This window comes from Sus scrofa, chromosome 2 (assembly GCF_000003025.6).
Source record: "Sus scrofa isolate TJ Tabasco breed Duroc chromosome 2, Sscrofa11.1, whole genome shotgun sequence".
Classification (NCBI taxonomy): Eukaryota; Metazoa; Chordata; class Mammalia; order Artiodactyla; family Suidae; genus Sus; species Sus scrofa.
The window spans coordinates 127,156,539-127,182,353 of NC_010444.4; the positions used below are offsets into that span (position 1 = coordinate 127,156,539).

The 25,815-nt window shown below is 36.2% G+C and overlaps 1 long non-coding RNA gene across 2 annotated transcripts; it reads left to right on the forward strand.

Moving 5' to 3' along the window:
- On the forward strand, nucleotides 1–25,815 carry LOC106509537. Of its 2 annotated transcripts, XR_002341875.1 has the most exons (8): nucleotides 1–2,172; nucleotides 5,084–5,152; nucleotides 8,022–8,088; nucleotides 13,314–13,410; nucleotides 14,007–14,128; nucleotides 14,612–14,741; nucleotides 20,268–20,331; nucleotides 24,959–25,815. It is a non-coding gene; the product is annotated as an uncharacterized LOC106509537 (long non-coding RNA). The 2 variants fall into 2 exon arrangements; XR_002341874.1 differs by having other exon boundaries at nucleotides 1–5,152.

Sequence of the window (25,815 nt, forward strand, 5' to 3'; positions counted from 1 at the left end):
CCCACTGAACGAGGTCAGGGATGGAACCCGCAACCTCATGGTTCCTAGTTGGATTCATTAACCACTGCGCCACTAGGGGAACTCCTAATCTATTCATATTTTAAATAATCATTGCTTTTATATCCATATCGGAATAGGCTTACCTATATGTGCATGTTTGCTTTTTAACCTAATCCTTAAAATCCTTTTTTTTTTTTTTCAGTTTAGAAAGAAATCCTGCAGCAATTCTTTTTCCCCCTTCTCTGGGCCCACACTTAATTTACAGATTGGTTTATGCAGATTTAAAATTATTAAATGTCTTCTTATGTAATAATGGGTTATACATATTTTTTAATTTATATGGTGGTACTATTATTTGTATATCTTTTAAGTCTTTCCATTTATATTCTAAAATAATATCAACTCCAGAGTTCCCTTATGGTCTAGTAGGTTAAGTATCCTATGTTGTCACTGCTGTGGCCAAGGCCACTGCTATGGCACGTGTTTGATAGCTGGCCAGGGAACTTGCACTTGCTGTGGTCATGGCCAGAAAAAAAAAAAGATCGTCTCCACTGTTTGATTTAAACACTAGTGACAATCTGCCTTGAAAAATTAAAAAAGCAATGTGCTTATATTCCTTGCACCATATTCTTTCCTTTATTCTTCCTCTAATATTTAATTAGCTGTTTTTTGACATTTTATTATTTATAATATTTTATTCTATTTTTTTCACCAAATCCTAGTCTTTCATAATTTTCATGGCTTTTATATTCAAGTACAATCAATTTACTCCACTTCTTTAACCATTATTTTTCCAATTATCCTAGAGTTCTCTCATGTTTGAGATGTTATTTGCCTTTATTTGTGAAAAATGCCTGGCTGGAAATGAAAGTTCTCATGGAAAATGAACTCAGTTTCTTATGCACCACATCCCACACCCCCCATAGATGACATGATTTTTTTGACTTGAGTGCTCATAGTATCTTTTAAGTCCATCTTTGAAATTTTGGGGTTGATTGTTTTAGATCAGTTTTGGAGGGAGAAATTTACCTTTTCAATCTTTTACTGCAGGATAGTTTTTTTCTATTATATCTTTTAGCAAACTTCTGCCTCATTTGTTTCCTTTTTCAGCAACATCTATTATGCCTATTTTGGAATGCTTTTGTTTATCATATTCTTTCATTTTCTGTCTTCTATTTGTGAAATATTTTTCTCTTCTTCATTTTATTTTGCTCGATCTTATCAGTGTTGTTCTTCAATATTCATGGCCTTGTTTTCACAGTGCCCTTTTAGATGCTTCTAATATTTCATTCATTTAAATCATGATTTTATTTTCCTATTTAATTGATTTTATGTAAAATATCCTTATTACCTTCATCTGCTTTCTTTATATGCTTTGTGGTATAGTTTTTCTGGTGTACTTTTTGGCTGTCTTAATTTTTTTCTTGAAATATTTCTTTATATATTTTGGTGGCTTTTTTTTTAATATCTTTTTACGTTTTCCATACTGGTTCATTCCTAGTTATTACTCATCCTTAAAATTAAGACTGTTAAGAAAAGGAGGAGGCAAGCTGAGTCATTTGTCAAAATAACAGAAGACTTGGCCCTTTGAAGTGAGAGAATTGACAAAAGATGAATAGTGTACTGGCAGAGCTCAAAAAGAACTGAGAGAGAAAAACAAAATCTTAAAAGACATCAGGACAACATCAGATGCTATAAAGAATAGAACAGACAGCATGAAAACATAGTCAATGATGAGTACGTTTTTTTTTTTTTTGCCACCTGAGGCATGAACATGTTCCAGGGCCAGGGATCAAATCCATGCCACAGCAGTGACAACATCAGATCCTTAACCTCCTGAGCCACCAGGGAACGTCCAATGATGAATAGAATAGGCTTGGAAAGCCATTTTTTAGTGGACCAGATTTTCTTTTCTTTTCTTTTTTTTTTTTTTTGGAGATAAAGTGTAGCAGAAGGGCCTCAAGAGTGAACTTGGTTAATTCATTGTTTTTGTAGGTTTTAAATTATGTATTGGATTATGTATTGGATTCTGCTACCATTTAACTGATCTTATTGGGGTCATGTTGAATCCTATGTCACTGGATTTCTTGTGTATTGATTTAGTGTTTAGTTCTTACCTGGCCAAGAACTGGTTACTGCCCTCCATCTCTCTTCTCACCTCTCATCCAAAAGGTGAGTTTTTCTTTCAAAATGTTAGTTTTCTCTTACTAAGCTCCATCTCCTTTGCCGCAGTTGGTTGTCAGATAGCTGTAGGGACTCTCAAGCACTCCACCATGCACCCAGATCTTGCCTTTGCAAGTTAGGAGTTGTTGATTTCACTCTTCATCTGGTGCCCTCTCTGTAATCTGAAAATATGCATAATCTGCTGGCTGCTCTCCACTTTCTCTCTCAGTGAGGTCTAATACCATGCTTGACAACTTCTTAAAATACACTTCATTATTGTGACTGCATGTACATATATATTTATACTTTGTCTTTCCATGTATATTTCATATTTCCCATTTTTCTTCACCTTGTAGTTTTGTATTTGTTTCAAAGAAGAGAGCCCAGGCTCTGCCATATTAACTAGACATCTTGACAACAGTCATATGAGAAATCCCTTCCTCTGGACTGAGCATTGCTCTCTCACTGTCAGCCACCTTCCAGAATGAAGATACTGATTTAATGACATGGTGACACTTTATGTCAGAAATACCATAGTCTAAATTTATTTTTATTATGTTGTGAAGGCCATGGAAAAGTGCCAGGGAAGTGTGAGTGGCAGCTGCCTAAAGAATGAAGAAATTGAAGAGGGAAGAATTAGTGCCTTGTTGCTCCAGGCATTGACTTTCCAGTGATAGCCACTGGCATTCTTCTAATGACTCTGTACTTCCTTGGTTCCTGAGACCATCCTGAACAAAGTAAGCTATTAATAGTCCCAGATCCATTGGTTGGTAAGACCCAGAATTAGCTGTGCTCTCCACAAATCAAGGGTAAGCCCAAGGTGTTCAGGTGGCTGACAAATCGCAGAAATACCTTCCTATTACCCAGCTTATATGATGTGACCCTACCCATCAAATTCTGTCCCTCTGTAACATAGTTGCTGAATGAATGAATGCTTTGATTCTCTTCTAGTTCTAGAGTCAGGCTTTAAACCTGGCTACTTGCTACTCATCTGGGGCCTTGTTACTGTTGCTCTGTATTCACATGGCTTTGTACTCTATGCCTGTCTTATCCTTTTCTGTCTATATCAAAGTCACTGTCATTGGATTTAGAGCCCTAATCAGGATAATCTCATCTTGAGATCCTTAATTACATCTGCAAATATCCCCCCCTCCTTTTTTGTAAATAAAGTCCTAATCACAGGTTTTGGGTGGACATATATTTGGAGGGGGCACCATTTAACCCACTATACTTGCAAAACATGTACTGGAGAACATTCTCATGTCTGACAGACAAACATGTCCATCAGTAATAAATTGATATATAGGAAGATTGTAAGCTGTGACTTATGTGGCTTCTAATCTCTAACATAATAGTGAATTTTTACAGTGGTGATTGAAAATCATTGGGTGATTATAAGACCACTTAAATGCCTGTCTTTGAATATAGCCAAGATTTTACTTTTTGTTGGGCCTTACCCACAAGGTTGAGCTCCTCTGACTTTGACACTTGTCCCGACCTCATCTAAACTGCTCTCTTCTTTTTGCATTTTACTTTGCTAACCCTTTTAGGGCCCCTATTTTGGCATACTGCCTGGTCCTGTAGAACTTCCCTTCGCATTCTCAGCTGTATGGTGGGGGTCCTGGCATAGTTTCAGTGCAAACAGCATTTTCAATGAAGAAAATATTTGCAAGTTCTGTCACTGTACCTAGGCTCATTTTGTTGCATTTCTGTGAGCAAGAAGTAGTAATACTAGAACAGTGGGCACCAAGTTTGTAGAATGCAGAACAAAGTAAGTTAGGCAACCTGCTTTGGTTCACGCAGCAGATACCTGGTAGAACTGTTTCAAATCCAGGTCTTTCTAACTCCAGAGCCCAAGCATTTAGCCCCTATACTATAAGACTACATTGGAAAGCAGCCACTTAAACCAGGGATGGGTTTATATCACCATTGTGTGCAAGTTTAATAGGAATTCTACAGTAGACGGTCTCTGTAAGATCGTCTGACTCCTCATAATAGTGTAAAGAATGAAATAAATTACTTTATCTAGAGGGTTAAGTACTTAATTAAAGAATTTTTTTATAGTTCCCACTGCAGCACAGTGGTTTAAGAATCTGACTGAAGTGGCCTGGTTCACTGTGGAGGCACAGGTTTAATCCCTGTCTGGCACAGTGGGTTAAAGGATCCAGCTGCAGCATAGGTCACAGCTGTGGCTGGGATTCAGTTTCTGGCTCAGGAATGTCCATATGTCACAGGTAAGGCCATTAAAAAAAAATTTTTTTTTAGAACTGTTTGATAGATATAATTCTTCTTACTCGCTGGTAACAAAGGCTGCTTTTAACTTAAATGTTCAATGCTGTGCATGTTACCAATTCCTAGAGGTGGTTGAATGTTAGAAATAACCTTGCTCAGTTAAAAAGGCATGCGAGAGAGGGCAGGGGGTAGCAATGGTGAACATAGTAAAATGAGGAACAGTTGAAAGCTCTACCATAAACAGCAAGGAAAGTATTGAAATTACGCTACACAGCCTAAACACACACAACACTTCATTTTCCTTTGCATGAAACTGGGCTGACCTTCACAGTTCTGAAATAACAGGAAATAATATTTCTCTGGTAACTGTACTGCATTTTAGGCCAGCAGTTAATCAGAATGCTCAGCATGAATAAATACTGTTAGAGATTTTTAGGGCCGATTTCTATAGAAAGTACATGTTAAGTAGTAATATAAATGTAAGAGCTTACAGCAAAATGAAATTCATAATATAAAGGTCAAACTTGCCTAAGAGAGACTTTAAGGTAAACTATTGGGTTGAAAACCGATTCCCATTTTGTTTTAGTGGTTAGTAACGTATGGTGGCTGAGGCAATATGTTTCAGTTGAGTGAATCTTGTAGCATTATCTTGTGCTTGATTCAGCAGAAATGTGGATGATTTTTGCAGGACTATGAAAAATGGCTGAATTCCCTCTTCCTGTATCTGAAATTAATGACTAGAAACATTATCAACAAGGTAGGTTTCAAAAAAAATAATGTCAGTACTTTATCTAGAAATGGTGTATTTCCCCTTAGATAAACATGGGGGATTTTATGGGATAGTTTAGGAGGACGCATTTATGTAATTTTGAACCCAGCCGCAATATTAGCTAAAAACAACTTGAAGTAAAAATCAGATAAATATATATATATATGTATTAATCTCTGCTTGATTCCTGAATTTGAAGTATACTGTCTCGGCTCATCCCCTGGTGAGCAGACTGGCTGGGGCCATAAGAACCTGTAAGAGGACAAGAAGATCCCTAATATCACACCTGGACAGGTGGTTGAGCCATCAAAGTTCACCTCATCCCCTGGGAAATTCTATACTTACTTAATCCTTTTAAATTAACATTAATCAAACATTTATTGAACCTCCACTATATACCAGCCACTCTTCTAGAGATGTGGAGATCAATGAAGCATAGTTAGTTACTGGTTTCAAGGCTGTTTAGAGAGGGTGGGCATGGTGATCCAGCAGGTATACTAGTTACGAAAACGCCAGTGCTGAGGGGATGCTGAAGTCCTGAGAGAACCTTGTGGATTCCAGCCCATTTAACCAGAGGAAGGATAGAAATCCAGGAAAAGCTTCTCAAAGGAGGTATGGTTTGACAGGAGTGCAGAAGTTATTTAATCTTTGAACTTGTTTCCTCTTCTGTAAAATATTAAGAAATGGGGCCACCTATCTTTCAGAGTTTAGGTGATGATTACATAAAAGTGTGTGAAAAAGCTTATCACTTGTAAGTACACCACATTTTCATTATGATCATTTTTGGCCATTTTCCTTAGGCTTTAAGAATGAGAGTTCCGGGAGTTCCCGTCGTGGCGCAGTGGTTAACGAATCCGACTAGGAACCATGAGGTTGCGGGTTCGGTCCCTGCCCTTGCTCAGTGGGTTAACGATCCGGCGTTGCCGTGAGCTGTGGTGTAGGTTGCAGACGCGGCTCGGATCCCACGTTGCTGTGGCTCTGGCATGGGCCGGTGGCTACAGCTCTGATTCGACCCCTAGCCTGGGAACCTCCATATGCCGCAGGAGCGGCCCAAGAAATAGCAACAACAACAACAACAAAAAGACAAAAGACAAAAAAAAAAAAAAAAAAAAAAAAGAATGAAAGTTCCTTAACTCTTTCCTGAGGTCAGGAAAGTCCTCAGACACATGTCCTTGAAATCCAGCTATTCTCATTTTTGTACGATGAGCTGCATGAAGTTAATATATAGGTAATTTCTCCAGCAGCTGATTCTTCTGCTAAGGGAGTTAATGGTTTAAAAGTGAATTGTTGGCCCTATGCACGTATAGACTATACATAAAAGTAAAGTGTTAATGCAGTGTTCAGCTTTTTGTTCTTTTATGTTCCTGCCTTTACTCTCTCTGCAGCCACCTTCCCCTTTTGACCTTCGCTTATGTCAGTTGTTCTAGAGACTATAAGGAGCACAAGTTTTCCAGCTAGTCTTACACAGGAAACAGGAAATAATATTTCTCTGGTAACTGTACAGCCAGGATATGCATTTTATTTAGATATGATCGATATGCTCATAAAAGTAGTGTGAATATTGTGAAATAACTTTATTCAAAGTGTGTAAGAAGGCAGATTTCTTGGTGATTTAATCCTTGCTTCACTGGCTCAAGCACTCATCCAAAACCTGGTTGATCCATTTTAGTGGAAATTAAGGTTAAAGGCTCTGATTTATTATAATTTTGTGGAATTTTGGTTTCCTGTTTTAGATCGTACACCTGTTGCCAGGCAGGAATGGGCTTCATTGCCCTCATCATGGGTCAAAGAAGAGTAAAAATCTCCTATCTTTATAGGAGAACTTGTTGGATTTCTGGCTCCACCTGGACTGGCAATTTCAGATCTCTTTGTGTATTAGTTTATCTTTGCCTGTTCTTTTTCTTCAAGTTTTTGATCACCCTTTTATATAGTAAATGCTTTTTCTTTTTAATTTAGTCTAAAGGTTTTAGATACAGAGGTATGGGAGATTTGTTTTGCTCATTAGTGTTTAGTGCTTTGGCAATCATTTTTTATTTTAAACCTGTCACTTTTTATGATATACTTTTGGTTTTTAATAACTTTTATTAACTATGTAATCTGAGATGATCATATTTTTCCTTGTGTTTATACACTTAAGTCGTGATTTAATGAGTTATCCCTTTAAGATTCAATATCTGTTTGGCTTCCTTTTTAGGAGTTGTAGGTAGATAGGAGTGTGCTTTTTCTTTATCTCACTTATTCTCCTACTTTTCTTTCCTTTATATCAGCAGAGGTAGATTATATTATTGTTTCTAAATTGCTATGGCTGATAACATTTATGTTGTGTTCTACTTAAAATTCTTACAATTGAATAGTGTAATGATTTTTCCACTTACCTCTAAGTTTATGGGATATTATACTACAGTAGTTTTAAAGAAGAGCTCAAAGGAGTTGTGTTCCTGATTTCTTGCCTGTTTCATATTATGTCAGTTACCTTTATCCTTGATAATTTGTTTATTTTTAAAAATTAATTTTTTTTTTTTTTTACAACCTCACCTGTGGCATATGGAAGTTCCCAGGCTAGGGGTCAGATTGGAGCTGCAGTGCAGGCCTATGCCACAGCTGCAGTAACGCCAGATATGAGCCACGTCTGTGACCTGCACCACAGCTCACAGCAATGCCGGATCCTTAACCCCCTGAGAAAGACCAGGGATCAAGCTCATAGCCTTATGGATACTAGTTGGGTTGTTAACCTGCTGAGGTACAATGGGAATTCCTGATAACTTGATTAGATTGAACATTCTTGTTTTATATTTTCCATTCCCATAGATACTGCTCTATTGCCTTCTACAGAAAATTTTTTTTTTCTTCCTTATAGGAGAACCTATTTTTTTTTTTTTCCCACCATGTGATGGTCTATCATTAGACTCCAGAAATTTTCTCAGGTATGTGCTGATAATTCTATAGCAACTTTTTCTGGTATTCAATGTACTCATTTTACCTATACCTTGATTTTTCCTTTATTTCAAATAAATGTTCTTTTATATTTTTGGACATTTATTGTTATATTTCTTCTTTAGGAATGCCAACTATGCACACATTGGATTGCCTTTGGCTCCATATCAGTAATGTTCTTTCAGATATTAGAAGTCTTTGTTCCTCTATATTTCCCTACTTTTAGACATGGCTTGTTTTTTCTTTCTGATGCCGTTAATGTGACCCTCACTGATGCAGTGGTCTCATTTTTCTCTTCTATTTTTTTTGACTTTGACAGCACTTTTCATTACATTTATTTTCTGATCCTTTTCTTGACTCTATGTCTTATCTGGATTCTTGTTTCAGAGGGGTTGTGATGTTTAAAATAACATTTATTTAAGGAATACTGTATTTCTCACAATTTTTGGCGTGATTTGTATTATAGTCTTATGAATTTTTTATCTGCCTTTGGTTTGTCATATTCTTTTCCTTAGTCTTTTAGTATTATTTTTATATATGTCCTTGCTGAATTTTTTCTATTTTTCATCTGTAATGCACACCTGATGTAGCTATTTGATGATGGATAATATAGAGGGGAGTTAGGTAGAATGCAGCAGGAAGTTTGGATTTTAGACCATGGCTCTTGAACACATTACCAGGAATATTCTACCTTAGGTATATAGTAAACCACTTCTGAGTTACCTAGAAGTCTTTCTGGCACGTAATGAAGCCACACGTGTTTTCTTTCTCCCTTTCTTTCTTTCCTTCTTTATTTCCTCCCTCCCTCCTTTTCTCCCTTCCTTCCTCCTTTCCTTTTTCCTTCCTTCCTTTCCTTCCTCCCTCCTTCTTTCTTTCTTTCCTTTTTTCTTGCTTCCTTCCTCTCTCCTTCTCTCCTTTCCTCCCTCCCTCCTTCCTTTCTTCTTTCTCTCACTTGCTCTCTCCCTCCCTCCCTCTTTCTCTCCTCCCCACTCCTTCCTTTCCCCCTTTTTCCCTGCTTCTCTGCAGCACTACTTGCAGTTTGTACTGAACCAACAACTTTTTTGAAAAGATAGCACGTTTCACCTGAACCAACAACTTTTTTGAAAAGATAGCATGTCTTTGTGTTTTGGGATTCAGCTGGGCCATATCTGCTCCTCCGTGGTATAAAGTCAGGTTTACTGAGGGCTCCACGACTCCTGCATGAAATTCAGCTGGCTGTTCGAGCGAAGAGAGATTCTTTTTGTTTTAGTATATCCCACTTAGAGTGGTGAGTCCCTCCTTCACTGTGATCAGGGCCTGTGGTGGCTTCCGTCTCTGGTGGAGCTCTCCCCTGTCTTTGTATTATTTGTATTTTCACTGTACATGGCAGCCATTGTGGCTTACTTAGCATTGTGGTTGTTTTTTTGCATGTTGTGATTTGTGGTTATGGTTGTTTCTTAGTGTATTAGTTACCTATTGTTAGGTAACAAAGCATCTCAAAACTTAGTGACTTAAATCAACTGCAGTGTATTACTTCTCGCAATTCTTTTGGTGGACTGGGCACTTGTGCCCATCTCATCTGGGTTCATTATGTGACTACAGTCAGCTGGTGACTCATTTGCAGTGGCTGAGACAACTGGGATGTTTGGATCTCTGTCTCCACGTGATTTCATGCTGTCTACCTTCATGGCATGGTGATTTCAGGGTTGCAAGAGGGTGGGAAACTTCAAGACCCTTCCTGGCTATAAAGTCTCATAGCAACACTTCTGCTGCATTCTGTTGTTCAAAGCAAGTCAGAAGATCAATCCAATATGAAGAGGTGGTGAAGACGTTAACTGGCATCCAGTTATAAAAGGAATTGTTTATTGTTCCTCTCTTTGGACAAACAGTCTAAAACATTGCATCATTTTTTGATTTATGTTTCTTGGCCTTGTTTTTGTTTGGTTTAATAGTAAAGAAAGAAGCATAGACAGTTTTACATAGTTGCCTTTACAGAAAGTCACCTATTACTAGTTTTAATTGTAGTGAATAATAATATATCTTCTTTATACTAATATAGTGCCTTTTTAAAAACTTATTAAAGATTGTAAGATGTAACTTAAAAGTGAATCTTCGGTATGTATAATAACTCCCAATCATGGTGCAAAGGTTCTGAGACCTAAAATGGGAAAGCTTTTCTTAATTTATATAGTGTAGGGTAATGAATTTTAGGCAGGATGATAGTCTTCTATTTCTGATTCTAATCCTAGCTTTGTGATCTTAAGAAAATAAGTTTACTTTTAGGTCTCTCATTTAATAAAATGATGAGGTTCTTAGACTTTAAAGTAATAGAAGTTACCCATGGGATTTGTTAAAAATCCAAATTTTGTCTCTTTCTTTCTTGAAATTCTGACTTAATAGGTCCAAGGTAAGATCTAAGAATCATATTTTCTAATAAGGATTTTATGTTTCTGTTGCAGGTGGTCTGTTTACCACACTTTAAGAAATACTTTATGACATAGGTTTTATAGAACTTTGAAAACCTCAGAAGCAGCTTCTATTAGCAAAATTCTATTGATTTTTAAATGTGTATTTACAATGTGCTTGTTATTGATCAGCGATGAACTATTTAACTACCTGCATCACTTAGAATGTCTTTGAGGATAAACATCCTAACTTGGGCTCATGCTTTCACATCTACCATTATGGAAATGAAAGAGAAATTAGCTTCTCATGCACGTCATTAAAATCTGTTGATTAAAAAAAATTGCCTTTACATCTATTAATGAATGGATAAGCATTGAGACCCCTGCTGTATAGCCCTGGGAACTATAGCTAGTCACTTATGATAGAGCATGATAATGTGAGAAAAAAGAATGTATACATGTATGTGTGACTGGGTCACCTTGCTGTGCAGTAGAAAATTGACAGAACACTGTAAACCAACTATGATGGAAAAAATAAAAAAATCATTATAAAATAAAAAAAATTGCTCTTTAAAAAAATTCTCACCTCTGTATCATACTTTTCTTCTCTGCTTTGTAAAATGGAAATACGTCAACATTACAATTATTCATGGCGATATGGGGTCAATCTTTAATATGTTAAAAACCTGTACTTCCCACTGCCTAATATTTAAAAATATCTGGTTATATTCTAGGGAAGCCATTTCTCATCATTTAGTCATATTCTATCTACTTCAAAGCTAGTTCTAAGCAATGAAAAGTGAAGATACTACGACAAAGTTTACACATATTAGGTGCTAAGATGATTAAAACAATTTCTTTTTAACATGAGAAAATAGAGTTGATTGACTTTTAACATTAAATAGTTCAAGTTCAGTGCCATCAACATATAAATCCTCATAGGGAGGTTCTGGGGTGAGGATATATGATTTAGTAATTAAACTATCCAGAACTAAATAAAGAATATTCACATTCAGAGGATTTTAATTATTTTTCAGACTTTGCGGGCCACATTTTTAGCTTGAGAGCCATACAGAAACAGATCAGGGGCCACATATGGCCCACAGGTAATAGTTTTAAGCCCTTCTTTATTATGAAAATGCTTGTCAAACTCTAAGAAAGATTGATTCCAGGTTTTAAACATTGTCTTAGTAATTTGGTTAACTTTATTTTTTATTAGAGCAACTCTCTATTTGTCCACTTGATGGCAGCATTTACTATGTGCTAACATTGAACTTCATTATTTTTTTTCCCTTCCCCTAGGTTGTTCAGCCTCGTTTAACGTTGATAGTGGAAAAGATTGATAGCAATGCAAATGTATTTATAACCACGAGAGATAGTCACCTTCCACCCCAATTAGCCTTTGCATTGATTTACTGAGGAAAAACATCTATTACTGAAGAAAGTCTTACAGATTAGTGTTGCATTATTTTGTTACAGTTGAAATATGTAGGGAAAGTGATCTCAGAGAAGATACACTTTAATCTTACCAAAAATGTACTTTCCCAATAATTAAAAAAAAAAAAAAAGATACCTCATTGAGAATGCAGCTCTGGTTCAGAATACTGTACCACAATTTTTTCCCCCTTAAAGCTATATACTTACTTACTTGAATATTTTCTAATAATGAGCTTGTGTCACATTTTAGATCTTTAAAAAGAGATTTATTCATGAGCTGTTGCTTGGATAAAGCCATTGATCTACCAAAAAAGAAAATCCCATTTCTCAATTTCTTTGTGAGAATATAATTATGGATGGAACTAAAGTCCCTCTCCCTCTCCCTTTTTTTAATTGAAAAGGCTTACTGCCTCCTGAAATACATTTTTGCACCCCCTAAAAATTGGAACTGCAGTTGTGACTTTTTTTCCCTACAGAGAAAAACCTACCAGAAATGATTGTCTAAACATCATGGCAGCCACTTTCTAGGGGAGAGTTCACTAAGAGAACTCCCATTTGAGATTTATATGGAACACAAATTGGTAGAGATTTACAAGGCAGTTACGATTTAGTGCTTTTGGCTTAAAAGAAGGGAATAGTATTTTTGTTTTGTTTTTTAACCATCCCCTGTTTTCCCCTGGTGCCTTATTTCTCTTAAAAAATCTTGGCCTTTGGAAAGATTTGGTGGGCTTTTGTTTTTTGAGTTTCACCAGAGAAGATCCCCCACGTTATTATTCACTGCCATTTGAATTTATATGTCAGAGTAAGGTCAAGGTACTTAATATAGGGTTGTAAAGAGGCTCCGCTGGAACATCAGGGCTGCATAAATGGCAAGAAAGTAACATGGGAAGTCTTGGATGGATGGGGAGTTTATATAAATATCTTTGTGGGTGAATATAAATATTCTGGGGAGACGATTCCGGCTCTGCTATTTTCACAAGCTCAACTCTATTTTCCTGAGCTCTCTGTATGTTTACTTACATATAACTGTACATTTCCCTCTGTTTATATGTGCTTGAGTATTCTGAGTCTATAAAAGGAGACTTGTGTTTCTTATACATCCTTCCTATACCTCATCTCATGTTAGTTTAAAAATCTTTAAAATTTATAATAAAAGTAACATGGTAATAAAATACAGCAGAAAGTTAGTAAAATATAGGTACAGGAAAAGTAAATAAAAACATGTACTAGCTTAGCATGCCATCGTTTGAGTGTTATAGTCATATATATAGACATGTATATACACAAAAATTATATAAATTGGGTCATACTTTCCTTTTATGCAGGTTTTCACAACCCAGGTAACATGATTTCTGTTGCTACACAAGTTGCTTATGTTTCTTTTTCTTTTTCAGGATTTAAGCATTTTTACATTTATCATTGAGACATGGTACCTGGTTTGGATCCCTGGAAAAGGAACATATACGTGATGCCACTGTATTCATCCACCAGGTCTGATTGCCTGCATATGAGAATTCATAAAAAGGACCCAACTCCAGATGGCTTGTTGTCAACAGGGGCACTTTCTGAATTGTATAGGAAGTTAAGGTCTAGATTTGACAGGCATAATTGCCGATATGTTCAGTCTCAGATGAAATCAATGTGGAAAAGAAAAAGAAAATAGTAGCCCTGACAACTTTCCCAATCTGCAGCTTTTGCTGTATGGAAAGTGCTGTTCAGTTCTAGCCAGCAGTTTAGAAAGGGAGGAAGAGCTTCAGTAGATGTACCTACCAGAGAGGGGCTGGTTGTCTTTCAGGAGAGCCTTGTTTTTAATTTTTTGGAGCACAGTGCTGTTGTCTCCTTCACTGGTGAAGGAAGGTGCTATGAACTGCCTGCCCACAAATTACCAACTGTAAGGCAGTACAATTTCAACTGCAGCCCTCTCACCAATTACTTGGTGGGGTGTGTGTGTGTGTGCATTCTTGCCACACATGTTCCAAGCATGCTGAGTTTTTTGGTTAGTGTAGTTCAATCAAAACCTGGCCACAGCAACCTGGATCAGTGTTTGAGGGGTAACTTGTCTCAAACTGTGCGGTCTCTGAATGCAGGTACCCAGCCCGACTACAGTGAGGATGGCTCCATTATGCTTAGCTGTGTCTCAGTGAAAGCAGAACAAAAGGGTTTCAGAAAAGAGAAGGGAGCAGACTACACTGCTGCTTTTAGTCTGAAGGTAAGAGTGGAGAAACGGCTAAAGTGAGTGAAGGGCTTCTACCTGTCATAACATTTTGGGAATCTTCTTAAACCGAGAAGCAAACTTAGATCTGGCAAGTTTGCTCAGTGGGCTTGACAAGGCTTGTAGCCAGATATCATTTCTCGGTTTAGAACAGTTGAAATCTGTGTCGAATTTGGTTTTTGTTTTATTTGTTGTTTTGCCATTTGCAAATATTCAGCCCCTGTGAAATTTTTGTCTGTTCAATAAAAAACTACAGAGAGACTTGAAATTGGCATTGATTTTTCATTTATATAAAAGTTATTACAAATATATATCAGTGTCAATTAAAAGAGTTTCATTGCCTACAACATATAGGAAATCAAATTTCATAATTGCATTTACCGTGTGGGCAGTAACACTGGTTTCAGAGTTTAAAGGTCGCTGATGATTAGGCTCTGAGTTTAAATTAAATTGCAGAATGTTTTTTCTTCTCCCTTCTAGATTGCAAATGTGACAGACTGGAAATACTGGCACAACTTAGCATTTTCTAGTAAGAGAAATGCTTGTGCCTGCTTTCTGTTTGCTTTCTTTCTGGTGCACCATCCTTCATAACTGCAAAGATAACCTGCAGGTAAATATTCAATCATTGCTTGAACAGTGAGAACGGTAATACCAATTTGAGTAATTTGCACTTCCCATTCTTCATCCTCCCTTCTTCACTATCAAGTTTGTAGATCTTGGCAGTTTTGCTCCTTTTCTAGCATGTTCCAGTAAGGAAGAAAAATTCACTTCATTATCAGGTCATAGTTCTGATTTCCATGTGTCATCTTGTATTTGTCAATTATCTGGGCCAAGACTGCTTCAAAATGAGGGTGATGAATGTTTTGACTTCTATGGTCACTTTTAATTTTAAAGTTCTTAGTTTCATTTCCCCTATGAAAAAATTTTGAAAGAGTTCTCTTTGCTTTCTGCATTTTTTTTTTTTTAAAGTAAGTACAGGGCCTTCTTCAACAGCATGCATTTTTATCAATGGAAGTAAAGATGACATTTTTGTTTTCTTAGGAAGCATGATTTATATTATGGAAAATGCTATTCGTCATGATGTGGTAACTGCTGGAATAAAGCTGTTGCCTGAGCAACTCAGATGCTTTGATTGTTCTGGTGGTTTGCTCATCATAACAGTGGGTGATATGGATGCTATGATTCAGGTGATTAGTGAAGAGGGCTAGACATGAAAATACCGGCATAGTGAGAAAAAAAGACATTGATTCTGAGCACTATCTAGATGTGAATGAATTCTTGATTTGCTTGATGTTATTTTGAATTTATAGCTGTAGAAAACATCTTTATAACCAAAAAGTCTGGAAGACATTAATTTTATGATTTTGTATCTAAAGTTCTTCAGTACAGAACAAAATCAAGAGCTGGTTGAGAGCTTTATGACAGACAGTCAGCTCTCTCCCAGGACTGATGTAGACTAAACAGGAAGAGTCAAAGAACAAAATACAGCAGGAAAAAAGTCCATATCACCACTGATAGCATATTTAAAAGAAAATAATAATAACATCATGAAGGAATATATGCTTATAGTTGAAAGCATAGATAGAATGGGTGATTTCAGAAAATGTCAAAATGAGTATAAGGAAAAGAAGAACATGAGTGAACCAGTAGTCACTGAAGGTAACAGCAGTGGAGATCAAAGGCTTCTTGCCAGTAAAGTCTCAGACCTAGAATGTTTTCTAGCAGAATTTCACCACAAATTTGAGTAATAGAATCTCTCTATGTTATACAGATAGTTCTAGAAATTAAAATATTGAAGCCACCCAATTCATTTAGAAGCAGCTATAACCTTAGTTACAAAGCCAAATGAAAATTCTAAGAAATAAAATTAAAAGCCCATTTCATGTATGAGCCTAGATAATAAATTCTAAGTAAAATATTGAGACCATCTTAATAAAAACAATAACAGCTGATATTATTTATGTCTAAATAAAATTAAACCCTTCATACTTCAAAATATTCTGAAATGCTGGAAAAAGTAGAACAAGTCCCCTTAAACACATGACTCTAAGAAAGTAAAGGAAATCAGTTATGGTCCAAAATGGATGGTAGTGGTGGTGGTGATGATAGGGAGATGAAACATCAGAGAAATTAGTATGAGTTAATTTGTGCTACTGTGATTGTCTTGGATACTGAATATTAGTTTCACTAACCAAGGAACTTGGTCTTGATGGTTAAACAAAGCAGACTATAAGAAGTGGGAAATTTGAATTCGGAGATGCTGAAAATTTAAATCCTCAAAGAACTATAGTCTGACTGCAAAATGTACCAGAAAAATTCTGACATTTTCCTAGTTTCTTGTGATATCACCAGCATATAAAGGAAAAATGCTTTCTATATGGTAGAAAAATTATTCTCAAGTAATTTTTGATTGTGGGTGTGCCCTAATGCATCCATAATTTTTAAATTGACATAAAAATTTGTCCTAAAATAATACTATCCATGGAGTGCTTGAGAAGAAAATGTAAAATCATAAACAGCATAAACCAGGTTATGTTGAGTTCCTGCTAATAATGTGTCACTAAAGAGGAGACCATAACATCCAAAATACAAAACACACATGAAAATAATCGACTGTGCATAAGAATCAGTTGCCTGTAAAATCTGACCTTCAGGAAGTTCAGATATAATTCTTGTGAAATTTATACTATAAAAGTAGTGTACTTCAGATTCTTAAGGAGTTAAATGTTCAAAAGATGAGAAAAAGAATGATACTAAACAAATAAAGCATTAGAAGACCTGATAACTAAGTTCAGTAATGTCACAGGATGCAAGACAAACATATAAAAATCAATTGTATATCCCTATACTATCAGTGAACACATGGACACTGAAACTAAAATATCATTTACAATCACTCAAAAAAATGAAATACTTCAGTGTAGAGCTAACAAAACTTGTACAGCCCTTGCATACTGAAGAGTATACAATACTGATGAAAGAAATTAAAGAAGAACCACATAAGTAGAAATATCTGTATTGGAAGATTCAGCTTAATAAAGATGTCAGTTCTCTCAAATTGATGAACAGGTTTAATATACATCCCAGGAATAATTTTTGTAGATATAGACAAGATTATTTAAAAATTTACATGGAAAGAAAAAGGAACTAGGGTATCTAGAACTAGTTTGAAAAAGAAGAATAAAGTGAGAGGAATCCATCGTTCTGATATCAAGAGTTATTATATATAACTAAGTGGTAGTGGTAGAGGGATAGACATATAGATCATTGGGACAGAGTAGAGAGCTCATAAATACACACAAATATGCCTTATTTTTGACAAATGTGCAAAATCCGTTTAATAGAGTAAATATAGAGTTTTCAACAAATGGTGTTGGAATGGTTAGACATCCATAGATTAAAAAAATAAATCTTCAACCTAAGCCTCACACTTTATACAAAAATCAAAATGAATCACAGACTTAAATGTAAAACATAAAACTATAAGCTTTTAGAAGAGAACATAAAAGAAAAATTTCAGGATCTGGGACTAGGCAAATGTGCATAGAGCTAACACCAAACAATAATCCACAAAAGGAAAAATTGATAAAATTGGATTTTATCAAAATTTTAGAATTTGCTCTGTGGAAGACCTTATTAAAAAGGTGAAAAGACAAGATTCAGAATGGGAAAAAAACCCACCCATATCAAACAAAGGAATAGCAAGCCACACATTGGACAAAAGACTAGTACCTGGAATATGTAAATAACTCTCAAAATTCAATAGTAAAAAGGCAAACTATCAAATTAGCATATGGGCAAAAGGCATAGACATTTCACTGAAGATATACAGATGGCAAATTAAGCACTTGAAAAGATGTTCAACATCAGTAGACAACAGGGGAATTCAAACTAAAACCACCATGATAATACACCTACATACCTATCAGAATTGCTAATATAAAAAATAGTGACAACACCAAATCCTGGAGAGAATGCAGAGAAACTGGATCAATCATCCATTGCTGATGGGAATGTAAGATGTTACAGCCACTCTGGAAACTCTTTTGGCAGTGTCTTTAAAAAACTAAACACGCAACTACCATGCGATGTAACAATTACATTCCTGTACATTTAAACCAGATAAATGAGAACTTATGTTCATATAAAAACCTGTACACAAATGTTTATAGTGGGTTTTATTCAAAATATCCCCAAATTTGAAACAAGTGAATGGTTTTTAAAAAAACTTGTGAACTATCCATACCATCTGTGAAAAGGAAAAGAACTACTGATATAGTACAGTCTGGATGCTTCTCCACGTTGAGATGCAGGCTGAGCTGAAAAATTATGCTGAGCTGAAAAAGCCAATCTCAATAAGTTGCATACTGTATGATTCCATTTATATAACATTCTTGAAATGACAGAATTATACAGATGAAGAACAGATTAGTGGTCGCCAGGGGATGGGACAGGAGAGAAGAAAATATGTTTATAAAGGGATCCTTGGAGTTCCTGTTGTAGCTCAGTGGAAACAATCTGACTAGTATCCATGAAGATGTGGGTTCACTCTCTGGCCCCACTCATTGGGTTAAGGATCTGGTGTTGCTGTGAGCTGTGGTGTAAGTTACAGAGTGGGCTTTGATCTGGCGTTGCTGTGACTGTGACATAGGCTGGCAGCTGTAACTCTAATTAGACCCCTAGCCTGGGAACTTCCATATGCTGTAGGTGTGGCCCTAAAAAGCAAAAAAAAAAAAAAAAAAAAAAGGAGGGGGGTCCTTCTGATGATGGAAATATCCTGGTTGTGATATTGCTATAGTTCTACAAAGGCTTACCATTGGGGGAAACTGAATGAAGAGTTGAAGAGTTGATGGGGTATTGTTGTGTTATTTCTTATTACGGCATGTTGATCCAAAATTACATCAAAACAAACAGCTTAATTAAACAACATAAAGCAACACAACACAGAGTAGGGCAAATAAAATGAAAAATGTGGTTACCCTTGTTTGGATCATAGATATGGGCGCTCAGTGGATAGGAGTCGGTAGTGGCAGGGGTATCTTTTAGTATATGCCTTTTTCTTGACATAGGAAAATTCGTAAATCATAAATTTATATCTTGATGACTTACTATGAAATGAGCCTACCCATGTGACCAACACTCAGATTAAAAACTAGGACATGACTCAGCCCCAGAAACTCCCTTTATGCCCCTTCCTTTGACTACTCCCTGTCACTCTTCCAAAGGTGAGTTTAAGGACCATCAATTAGTTTTGCCTGTTTTCAAATTTTATAAAAATGGAATCATACGGAAATCATTCTTTTTTTATCTGGCTTTTACAAATCAGCAATACATTTATGAAACTCATCTATGATGTTGCATGTAGCAATAATTTGTTCAATTTTGTTGCCTATCAAGTAAACTGTGATGTATCCATTCTACTCTTTATCGACATTTGATTTTTTCCGCAAATTTTATGAATAATGTTGCCATGAAAATTCTTTTTTCCTGTGATTTTTGCTGTATGTAGATACAAATTTTCCTTGGATGAATAAACGAAAGTAATTTTTTTTTTTTTTTTTTTTTTTTGTATAGCAGATCTTGTGAAGGTGAATTCCCCCAGCTTTGTTTCTTCTCCATTTTTGAAGCAGTTTCACTGGATGTAGTATCCTTGGTTGGCAGTATTTTTTTTTTCTTTCAGCACTCAGAATTTTGGGCACATGCTTCACTCCTCTCCTTCCCCTAAGAGATGGGCTGTGGAGCTGTATCAGCCTCTGTCTGCTGTTCTGCAGGTCCTCTTGAGCAGCAGCAAGCTGCCCAGCTCCCTTCTGTTGTTCAGCAGCCCTCTGTGCATCTAGAGTATATCATGTCCCATCAGTGCTGGCACAGGAGGTAGATACTAGTTCTTAGGCAGCCCACAGAAAAGATAGAATGCCAGACGTACGTTCCAACTCTTTCCCTCCCCAGAAGCTGAGAATTTCCCACTGAGCTGGGGAAGGGACCATGGCTAGTGAGTGCTCCAAAACATTACCTTTGTTCTCAATGGCGTCCAATATGACGCTCGTTCTTCTAAGTGCTTAGATTAAGGCATTTCCTTCCCACCTCCCCAGTGTTTGAATGTTAGATATATGTTTAAGTCTTTTCTTCCTCTCCCCAGGAAGAAGCTAAGCCCTTGGAATTTTCTCCTGATTGTGCCATCTTGAGAAGGAGAGGGGGCTGTGGTGAGTACCATGAATTTTCTTACCAACTTCCATGTGACTGATTTTGTGATCCCCTGGGGCTCAGGGTTAGTCTTAGTTCTCTATTGCTTTCTTTGCATCAGTATATCACTGTCTTAAAGTGGCTTTATCTCCAGTAGTGAACATTTTCCAATTTGTTTTTCCTTAAAGAGGTCAGAACTATCATTGACCTTTTTAATTTCCATATAGCAATTAACTTAGCCAGTTTTTACATGTGTACATACACACCTGCTGGAATTTTGTTTGTAATTTCATTGAATATATAGATCAACTATGAAAACTAATATTTTTACAATTTTAACCCAGTATGTGAATGTACTATATCTCATGTTTATTCAGTCCTTATTTAATTCCTCTTAGTAATATTTTGTAGAGTTTTTACATAGTTTTCATTAGATTTTTTCCAAGCTATAAGGTATTTTTAAAAAATCTTAGTATAAATATTCTTTAAATGTAAATTTTTAAAATTTAGATTCTGTTTACTTGTTATTGGTATTTAGACATAAAATAAATTTTAAAATATTGTGATTGTTCTGAATTCATGTATTAATTATAATGGTTTATCTATAGATTTTTTGAATTTATACATACCTGTTATATTACTTGGAAAAAATAACAGTTTTGTTTTTTTCTTCCAATTTTTTTCTTATGTTTTTCTCGCCTTGCCTTACTATAACAGCTAGGGCAGTGTGATTAGACATGGTGACAGCAGACATCCATATCTTGTCCTTATTCTTGAAGTTGAAACTTTCCTTATTTTATTATTCAGCATAATTTTTGCAGTAGGATTCAGATACTTTTTTACATAATAGGCTGGTATCATGTGTTACTAGTACAGTAGCAATTTTTAACATGAATAGATAATTTTTTATGATGAATAGATAATTTTTAAAGCAATTTTTGTTATAGTTGGTTTATAATGTTCTGTCAATTTCTGCTATACAGCAAAGTGACCCAGTTATACATACATATACATTATTTTCTCACATTATCCTCTGTCATGTTCCATCACAAGTGACTGGATATAGTTTCCTGTGCTATACAGCAGGATCTTATTGCTTACCAAATTCAATAGTTTGCATCTGCTAACCCCAAATTCCCAGTCCATCCCACTCCCTCCTGCTCCCTGTAGTTAACTACAACTCTGTTCTTCAAGTCCATGAGTTTGTTTCTTTTCTGTAGATAGGTTCATTTGTGCCATATATTAGATTCCAGGTATAAGTTATATAATATAGTATTTGTCTTTCTCTTTCTGAACTTACCTCCCTTGGTATGAAAATCCTAGTTCCATCCATGTTGCTGCAAATGGCATTATTTTGTTCTTTTTTATGGCTGAGTAGTATTTCGTTGTGTGTATGTTACCAAATATTCTTAATCCATTCGTTTGTCATTGGACATTTAGGTTGTTTCCATGTCTGGGCTATTGTGAATAGTGCTACAATGAACATAGGAGTGCATGTATCTTTTTGAATGAAAGTTTGTCTACATTAGATGCCCAGGAGTGATATTGCTGGGTCATATGGCAGTTCTATATTTAGTTTTCTGAGAAACCTCAATATGCTTCCAGGAACATGGAGACAGTTGGTAGGGCTAATAGCCAGTGCCTTAATGCTGGGCCCTTGACGGGTGGTAAAGACCTATGGGAAGGTCACATAGGATGCTCCTAGTTGCAGGGCCCTGGGAAGTGGCTGTGACCATCAGGCAGATATAGGTGGCACCTGGAGTGTATGGAAGTGGAGGGCATGAGCATTCCCAGGGGAGTAAGTACAACAATGGGTGGTACTCGGTTGCAGTGCCCTCCTCTGCACCAATCCCTGAGGTGACTGTTCGTGGATCCCTAGTGTTGGCCGGCCATGCCCACCTCTGGAGTCTGAGATGACTGTGGTGTCTTGCCCCTGCCTCCTGTAGACCATGCAAGAGGTGCCCTCTTGCACTTAGCCCACTCAGAAGGCACTGCTATCCATAGCCCAATCAAGAGGGACCTCGCCACCTGTAGCCCCTCCCTCCGAGAGCCCACATTGCAGACAAAGATATTTTTTTGGTGGTTTTACCTCCTCCTCTTTCCTCCCCAACAATGATGTCTTGCTTCTCTTGTGGGCCCATACCTCCTACTGGGTTCCGTGGGCTGCAATGCTCTGCTTCCCAGCCCTTGGCACACTGCTCCATAGCCCCTCAGGCTGACTCCACAGAGCCGACTCTAGTCCTCTCCCTGGAACTTACCTCCGGAGCCTGAGTCTCAGTGCCCAGCTCCCTTCTGAGCATCTCAGGCTGTGATGTCCTGGGAAGTGGTACCGATGGTCTATGCATCTTCTTTGCTGTGCCCTCCTCATTTCAGCTGTTGTGCTTTTCTCTGAGGCTTTGAGGCCTACATCTTTTGATGTAATGAATTACATTGATTTTCAAATGTTAAATTAGCCCTTGTATTACTAGAGTAAACCAAATTTGATCTTGACATATTCTCCTTTTCAAATATCTTTGTACTTTGTATTTGTAAAGTAGTTTTAGATCTTGAATCTTTATCTTAAGGTCTGCTTCTGGGAAAATCTAGTATCAGACAGGGAATGTGTAATAGAGGATGAATATAGTGTCAATTTACAAAAACTCAGCCATGCTTAAACATACAGGGGTTTCCTTTTCTCACACAACGAACGTTATAGCACTTAAAATTGATAGAACTAATTTACTTGTTTAGTGATGCCATCAGGAGCCTAGTTTCTATCTATCTTTCTTCTCTTTTGTCTTTCGTATTGCCTTTTTGTCTTCATGGTTGTTACTTCATACTATAACTTAGAGCCTCACAATCTCAAGCTTTAGAAGGAAAGGAAGAGTTAGGGCAACACTTTCCCTAAGTGAGGCTATTTATATATGAAAAAAGCAAGTTCCCAAGCATGTATCCTATTATGTTTTTTTGGCCAGAACTAGGTCACACACAAATAGCTATAGAATTCACTGGTGGAGGAGAGTGAAATTCCTGTAACTGGATTAAATAAATCATGATTCATCTTCTAGGGTTAGAGAGGGACCTACTTTCCTTTGAAATTAGAGATCTATTTGTGCTACAAAGTCTATCTTCCTTTAGCTGGGAGAAAGTAGGGGAATTATATTTGCTACAAACAGTTCAAGAAAGAATAATTTTATGTGGTTCTTACTTATGAATATAGATGCCAGGATTCTTACCCAAATGTTAGTAAATTGAATTTAGCAACTAAAAAAATCATGGTGTCATTTAGTTTTTTCAGAAAAATAAAAACTTCTAAAACAGGAGATTACTACAAAGCCATGTAAATAAGACAGTATGGTACAAAAACATGTAACTAGATAAGTGGAACGCAATTGAGTGGGCAATAACAATTCCATGTTTACAGAAATGGACCTAATAGAAAAGATTGTTATCTTCTTTAGATGATAGTGAAAAAATGAGCCACTATAAAGGGGAAAATTAAGTTATTTATTAAAAACAAAATTTGGATTAATTATAGGCTTAAGAATGAAAGGTAAAACTATAAAGTGAATAAAAATTCATCAGAAAATATCTCTGTGATTCTGAGTTGTGGAAAAAAATTATTAAATAAGACCCCAAAATTACAGCATAAAATTAAAAAAATCGACTACATAAAAAATAAAAATTTGTATTCAGTGAAAGGAACCATCATCAGTATAGTCAACTGACAGGGAATAGCCTGAGAGAAGTTATCTCAAAACTGGCAAGAGATAATATCTAGAATATTTAAGAAACCCTTGTTAAAAAAAAAAAAAAAAAAGAGGAAATTGACAGAACAGTGTGTAAAGCAGAGGCAATAGACTCCAAGAGTTAATCTAGAGAAGAGTCTGGAGATGCTTAGTTTAATTTTATATGCATAGGTCTCAGGACCTATTCACTCCACTCCTGTGGATATTGTGTTGTGGTTTCTAAGGAGGCATATGTAAGAATGTTTGATTACATACCATTTGTAGAGCAGGGCATTGTAGACAACATACGTATCTATCTCCAGGGAAACAGATGAGTGAAATGTGGATATTCACAGAGGTAACAAATTGAGACTAAGGGTATGTGGAGAAATCTTTCAAACACAGTGTTGAGCAGAAAAGGTAAGATAACAAGGGATTTGTAACATGAATTACTTAGGCAAATTAAAAACATAAACACACACACAAAAACCAGTACTGCTTTCCAAATATGCCTGCATTTCCAGGAAAGGTGCTAAACATATTACAGTAATTTCCTCCAGATGAAGGAGGGATTGGGAGTGGAGATTGAGGGTAAGAAGAAAAATAAAGTGAGCCAAGGGACTTGCTTGGACGATTGATGATTGTGTCATAAACTTGGAGCACGACCAACTCAGTTCTCTGCATTCTAGGTTATATTTTTACTGGCTAAGTCCTATAAAAATTCTAGCTTGCATGCTAGCTCCTAGTTAAGCATACCCACTATTTTAAACATTGGTTGCCAAGAAATAAAGTTTACACAGAGACTTTCTGGTAATTATTTAATTTGTAAAAGCCACTGTATACCAATATAAGTCCTTGCTATAAACAAACTAGTATCTTTTTCCAAAATCATGCTTTTAAATTATGATGGGAATATGTTCTTTTCCATTCTGTTTCAAAGGCTTTCTGAAAAACCACACTCAACTTCATCTGTAATTTTCTCAATGTAAGTTCCATTTTGCCTTCTACTCTCTTATTCCTTTTTTAAATCAACAACACATGTTAAAATTTAAAAACTCCTCTGGAATAGATCAGGTTTTCACCATTTTTTTTCTTTTTTTCATGAGAATTAAATTCATGAAAAAATTTGGAAGAATTATACCTTGGTCTGAAGACATCTTCATCTGAAGATTTGGCTGGTGAATTTAAGCCATGGTTCAAATCTGACCATACTAATTTCACTTGGTAGAAAGTTCTGAAATTCATTCTGAAACATAGGATTGAGATTTTTCATGTAACTTTTTTTTTTAATTACTAGATAAATTTCCTTGTGACTTATATAAATCAAATGTATTCTCTTTCTGATAAATTATGATTTAATTTTTTCATCGATTGCTTATTGTGTGGCAAGACATATATGTGATTTTATCAACTATGGATGTTTGCCTGACCCAAGAAGTTCACTGAGCTTCCAGAGATGGTAAGACCAATTAGTTGATGTTGATTAGGAAATTGCAACTCAAAATATTGTCTGAGCCAAAAGAATCACCTGGGGGATTTTCAGACGTGAAGAAACTCAGGCTCAATCACATACCTAATGAGTCAAAACCTGTATTATATAACAAGATCCCTGGGTGATACTTAAGTACTTAAAATTTGAGACATACTGGAAATCATTCCTTGGCATCTAGACAGTGATGTCAGGCTGAATAATAGCTGTTTTATTTATTTATTTATTTTTATTTTATTTATTTATTTTTTTAAGGCAGCACCCATGGCATATGGCAATTCCAAGGCTAGGGGTCCAATTGGAGCTAC